Source organism: Carassius auratus, chromosome 7 (genome assembly GCF_003368295.1).
Source record: "Carassius auratus strain Wakin chromosome 7, ASM336829v1, whole genome shotgun sequence".
NCBI lineage: Eukaryota > Metazoa > Chordata > Actinopteri > Cypriniformes > Cyprinidae > Carassius > Carassius auratus.
In genome coordinates, this window is record NC_039249.1 from 8681537 (window position 1) to 8688371 (window position 6835).

Consider the following 6835-nt stretch of genomic DNA (forward strand, 5'->3'; position numbering starts at 1 on the left):
TATATGGTGGAGTGTCTATTTAAAAATTTATAAACCCCAATAAATATCTGACAACGTAGCCTATATATATTGGAATAAATTTATACAAATATTTCACCTCAAAATTTGGCCTTGCTGCAAAACGATGTGTTATTTGGTTCCCTCCGCTAGAGGCCAGACATAGACTGAAGCTGTGCAGTGATTCATGCAAAAGCTCTGTGAACGTTTCTCATTAATGGTTACAAGCTTCTATGACAAATAACCAATTTGGTGTTTAAGTCATAGTTAAACACTTTCCACCAAGGCAATATCCTACACATAGACACTAATATCAAATATATATTATTATCATTTTAATGTCTAAGGATAACACCCAAAAAATATTATTATGATATCAGTTCACAGATGATATAGTTCAGTGGCTTGAAATATTAGATATCGTCTATGAAAATCATGTCTTGCTTTATGTGCAGGGGTACTCTCTTTCTTGATTCGGTATGCCTGATGGCCACAAGCTTAAGTTGCTCCGCCATTTAGTGTGCTATAGTCTCGCCGCAAAGTGCAGTGGTAAGAGAACACTTTCATCTGTGGAATAAGGAATTTATTTGCAACGACAGGAAAGGGGACTTTTTTTTTTGAGCCTGGAGAAAAATGACAACCAAGAGTAATGTAGCCACCCACAAACATGCACGCCTGCACACATGCATGTGTCTCTCATGTATGGCCTTCTGAAATGAATCTTTTATGTGGATGTCTGTGTTCTCTGAAAAATTATCTTTGCTTTATTGGTCAAAATCCCTGATCAGCCCCAATATTCGCCCAGCTACGTCAGGCCGTTCTTGTGTCTTACCCAAATATCTGGGTCTGGCACCATCACGATTAATGATGTTTTAGAGAAGAGCTAGTAAGCTTCTTTCTGTGTCCCACATGTTTTCTGAAAAATGTTCAAGAGAGTCTGTGTCTGCATCTTTTCCATAAGAGTGCTTATTTAGACCGACTAATCTCTAGATATCATATTGTCCTTGGTGAATCATGAATTGACACTGAGAGAACTATCCTGCCCTACCAAAGTAATGTCTATAATGCTATATAAATCACTCTCTATAAAGCTCAAAGACGATCCCGTCAAGGGATTTGAACAGCTCTGTGTCTCTTCCATGATTCAGTAATTTATGTTTTTGTTATTCTTCAATATGGTCTGGTTTTGGCTCACCATTTTTTACAGTCTCATCACTGAAAAAGACTGTGTGAGATATGAAAAGCTGTGTGTGGGATTTGCTGTCATTTTTGACATCAACACATTATTTATGCTATGAACATGCACATAAAATTTGTAGACAAACTCGACTGCAATTTTGACACACTGCAGCCTGCAAATATTTTTTATGATTTAGGAAAAGTTAGTGCGAGTGGTCTCTATCAGGAATTACATATGTTTTAAAATTAGTTAGTCCCAGACAACAAGAGTTTATATATAACCAAAAAGATATAAGTAATCTAAAAACTATATTTTATATGGCATTTTCACATCATTTTAATATTTTGCAGGTGATAATATTCTAAGACAGGGGTGTTCAGCATTTTATATTATGGTCGATAGAGAGACATAAATAATTTAATAGAATAAACATTATAATAATTATTGATATACTACCATTTGAAATGATATGGGGTTAGTAAAAAACTTGTAAGAAATAGCAAGGATCAAATGTGTCGGTAAAGACAATGCAAAAATCGATTTCAAACAATGCTGTTCTTTTGAATTTTCTATTTGTCAAAGACTATTGAAAAAAAAAGTGTCACAATTTCCACAAAATATTAGTCAGCACAACTGTTTTCAACACTGATAATAGGGTAAGAAGAATATGTTTCTTGAACGCAAAATCAGTAGGCCTATATTAGAATGATTTCTGAATGATCATGTAAGACTAGACTGGGCTAATGGAGTAACAATTGTGGTCCATAGACACAAAACAACCAAGTATAATCTTCATTAGCCCTCCTTCTTTCACTCTGTTTTCTCATTTTCACTAATATTAGCTGATGAGAGCGATATGAAGACTGGAAGACTGAAGAAGAGGATAATTGCATCCATGGTTGCGTCGCCGCCATGTTATTTCATTTGCGTGTGAGGTCCCAGAGAGCATTTAAATCTGTCGTAGTCAGGAGTGGGAAAGATGGCAGCAAAAGACACAAACAAATGGTAAGAGTTTGGATTGTGAAAAGATCCCAACCACATGAAAGAGCTCGATTACTGGTCTCTCTGAACAGCTGATGAGCCCAGAAAAAAGTAAAGTGAAAGCTGGGCTGAAAAAACGCAAGGAGAAATGCAAAGTCGTTGAGGCCACTCCTCGCAAGCGTCTTGGAAGCAGGACTTGATGATGGCCCACAAATCTCCAGGCAGAGTAGTGACATATGGAGCTACAAACAGACTGAAGCTGAGCCTGAGCCAGCAGCAGCATCTCAGACGCAGAGAGTTATGATGGCAATCAGCACTGTGTCCAAAAATGTTTTCTTCATGCTTCACTTGGGAGACGAGAGACAGAGAATGTCAGAGACATCATATGATCATAGCAAGTTCAAATATTCTAAGTTTGTTCATAAAATCATAAATCTGTTTTCTGTTGTGATTACACTGAAGATCGTCAGTGTTGCCTACAACTGTGTCCGCCCGTGATGATACTGTATTTCAGCGTATCCTTGAAAACACTGGCCTCGAATCTGAACACAAAACAAATGCACTAGCCAAACATGGATTTGCTTGAATACAATAATCACTGGAGTTCATCAGACTAATATGCAGCCACGTGAGAGCTGGTTTCATCTTAGCAACCTGAATATAAACAGAGAAGAATCCTCTAATAAACTGCATGAGAACGTCTGGATTCAATGCCCGTTCAATTCTATCCCCTTATTCATATCAAAGACAGACGTCTTGTAGTACGAGTCCCATTACAACATCTATACATTGGTGTGCTGTTGTTAACTGTATACTCAAGACGTCAAGTTACACGCGTAAGTTTTAGGGAGAATGGTAAAATAATCTTGAACAGAAGATGGCGCTAATCTCTCAAGAGACACCTTTACCTCCTAAGAGAATGTAAACATGAACAGCAGGGTAAAAATTACTATCAGAAAGAAAATAAATGTAAAACATACATAGGCTATTGTATGATTGGACTGTCAATGGTGCATAAAAGATCCTGTGCTTCATAACCGGGGCCATAAAGGGGACCTAAAAGCTTAAAAAAAAAGGCTTTAAAATCAGCTAAAACAACTAAAAATCAAGATATTTCTTAAATTAATTTACCCATAAACTTATGAAATTGTACAGTTTAGTTGTTTTAAATGGATAATTAAATTATAATAAGTTTTGCAATTATTTGAATTTTGTTGTGGACAGTAAGGGTTCTTGGAGTTAAAAGGGCAGAGAGCTACTGCGTTATATTTATGCATTTAATAAAAACTCTTATCCCAAATAAATTATTTTGCATTCAAGGCATGGCCTACACTATATCAGTGTGTTCCTTGAAAACGAAACCTTTGACCTCTGTGTAGCTAGCACCAGCTGAGGTACCAGCAGAGATGAGAGGAAAAATAAACGGGTCAAGGGAAGATGATTTTGCTTAACTGTGACTAGCAGAAATGTTGTAATGATGAGAAGCAGATAACAGAACACAACCTGTCTGTCATGACCCGGAAAACAGTAATAACTTCCAGCATATTAGTCAAATTTACTGACATCAGCATGACTATGATTCAGCTTCAGGTAAAGACAGCTGTGCTGATATTTCTGATCAACAGCACATGAGAGTTTTAGTGCTTTTATAGTGCAGTAAAATAAAATAAAAAATTACTTTTATGTTTTTGCCCTGCAAATAAAAACATTTAACATCCAAACAAAATCAAACCATGATCAGCCATTTCCAAGCATTGTTTCCGAAGGATCAGTGTCGAATTTGCTGAATTCAAATAGGTTGAGTAAATTATTCAGTGACTCGCTCATTAAGAATCAGAACTGTTTATGATCCACTCAAAAATGACCAGTTGTCACCATCTTCTGGTGTAACAATTTAAAACTGCCAACGTACTTCAGTTTTAAAAAATCTAAAATCTCAGTTTTATACAAGCTTCAAGGATGGCATTCTTCCATAGTAAACTGTGGTAGTAGCAACCCCTTTCTGCCATAAACTATAATGTTTTATAATATTGCATATGTATATTATACTATATCATACTAAAACATAACTTCCAATGAGTTTCAGAAGCTTTAAATACCTTAGCTTAAAGTAGGATTTTATTAATATTTCTGTGTCTTGCTGTTTTGGCGCTTCCTTAAGATATAAATTTGTGCTTTATTTTTTGTGTTTATTTCCATACACTGCACTCTACCCAAAACTGCAGTGGGAAAAATTCTTGCTGTTCAGGAATTGAAACTAACTATTGTTTCATATATGAACATAACAAATCTGAATAAACAAAGTCAACAGATTCAGCTATACTTATATTAATACAGATATGCTCTCACCCTCGTTTTTTGCCCCACTCAGAAAAAAAAACACTACACTGGCCGTCATTTAGGCTATACTGTAGTTCAGTGGCCTGAGCTTCAGGAGATCCATTCCTTTTGACACCTCAGCAGAGCTGTGACCGTCTGCTCGTAGTCTGAGGAAGAGGAGGGAGTTGACTGCGCCGTCCCGGGCCAAGCTCTTTTCTTCAGATGTGGGCCGCTGAGTAATGGCCATACATCCTTCAGCACTCCTCTGCCTGCACATTCTGCCCATATTAAAGACATGCAGTGGATTTATTGGTTGAAAAACCACAGGGGCCCCACAAACACTTCAGCTGAAGCCTTGCTCCCACTACACTGCAGACCAGCGCTGGAATTCACCAGATGCCCCTCTGATTCTGCTTTGTCTTCTTCATCCGTTCTCTCTCAACGTCCAGCCATGCCTCCCTCTTCTTTTCCGTCTTTCCTCTCAGTCTGTCCATTTCACCCCCATTGACCTGCCATCCATCTGGGCTTGTCCTCATATCTGTGAGCATCACTGGCAGCGTATAGACTGGTTTGACTAAACATCTGTCTTCACAAGGGTTATAGTTTTCATTTTTATTGTGGTTATCTGTTTCTGTTCTTTAATCTGCTGTGGTTTGTTCTTTCCTCATAATCTACATATTCACGCTACCTGTTTTCTAGAAGACCTCAAGAAATTACTTGGTGACACTGTAATTTTTATAAAAAAATAAAAATATCCAGTAGTCTTTAGTTATATACAGTTTTAAGAGTATTTCATAGGAAAAAAAAAACCTTTGAGAGGAAGTATTGAGGAAAAGAGCATGACACAGGTTGCATTTGAAACCAAAACATCTTTCTTTTTGAAAGAAATGAATTGTTTTATTTAGCAAAGATTCCACTAAATTGAGCAAAGTTCATTTAAAATGTTACAAACGTATTCTACTTTTTCTATCTATGGGGTGCTGCGCCAGATGACCTGGCCTCCACAGTCACCGGACCTGAACCCAATCGAGATGGTTTAGGGGTGAGCTAGACCACAGACAGAATGCAAAAGGGCCAACAAGTGCTAAGCATTTCTCTGGGAACTCCTTCAAAACTGTTGGAAGACCATTTCAGGTGACTACCTCTTGAAGCTCATCAAGAGAATGGCAAGAATGTGCAAAGCAGTAATCAAAGCAAAAGGTGGCTACTTTGAAGAACCTACAATATGACATATTTTCAGTTGTTTCACACTTTTTTGTTATGTATATAATTCCATATATAATTCCACATGTGTTCATTCATAGTTTTGATGCCTTCAGTGTGAATCTACAATATTCATAGTCATGAAAATAAAGAAAACTCTTTGAATGAGAAGGTGTGTCTTTTGGTCTTTTGGACTTTTGGTCTGTACTGTATATATAGATATTTTTTTTCTTTTCTATTCATCAAATAATCTTGAAAAATAGATTTGTTTCCAAAAAACTAAACAAAAAAAAACTGTTTTTGACTGTGATAATAATGATAATTTTCATCAGATTATAGTGATTTCTGAAGGATCATGTAACACTGAAAAAAAACTGGCTGCTGAAGATTCAGCTTTGCTTCACATGAATAAATTCCAATTCAAAACATACAGTATTAAAACAGAAATTAATTATTTTCAATTATAACAATATTTCACAACATTACCATTTTTTATGGTAATAAATGCACCCTTGGTGAGTATAAGACATTGTATTGCCTCTACACTTTTAAAGGTAGTATATGGATTTTTAATTCATACCTCTTATTAACCCGTGTAATATCAGTAGCCAATGTAAACTCTGCACAGACAGTGCATTATTCTACAGAGGTCTATGAGTCTCTGTGTGTCCAGATGTCACAACATCCAGCTGTGGGGGGTCATGACCACTAATACATTCATCAGGATGCATAAATGTCCATGCACAGGTGGAAACAAGCTCATGGTCAGCTAGCTTTTTTTGTTAATATTGAACTTTTTGGTTCTTTTTGTACTTGCCCTTTCTCTTTCTGTGTGAGGATGTTTACCCATATGGGAGAGAGGATCTGTATTTGGTGCCAAGAATGAAATCAAAGAGAGAAATATTCTTTTCCCCAGGAGGGACCAGAAAGAGAGACAGAACGGCAAACGAGACAGAGAGAGAGGGAGAATGAAGGCGCTAGCTGGAGTTCTGACTAGACGTCTGCTCGCCAGCTGCAATGAAGGCAGATCTGCTCTTCAACACTTCTCAGGGGTCTTCCAACGCCTCAACAATCTGGTCAGCTCTCTTCCCCTGGTGGCCCTGTTTGTCACCAGTGTAGACTTACATGCATGCTGACTGCACGATTTAAATCAGC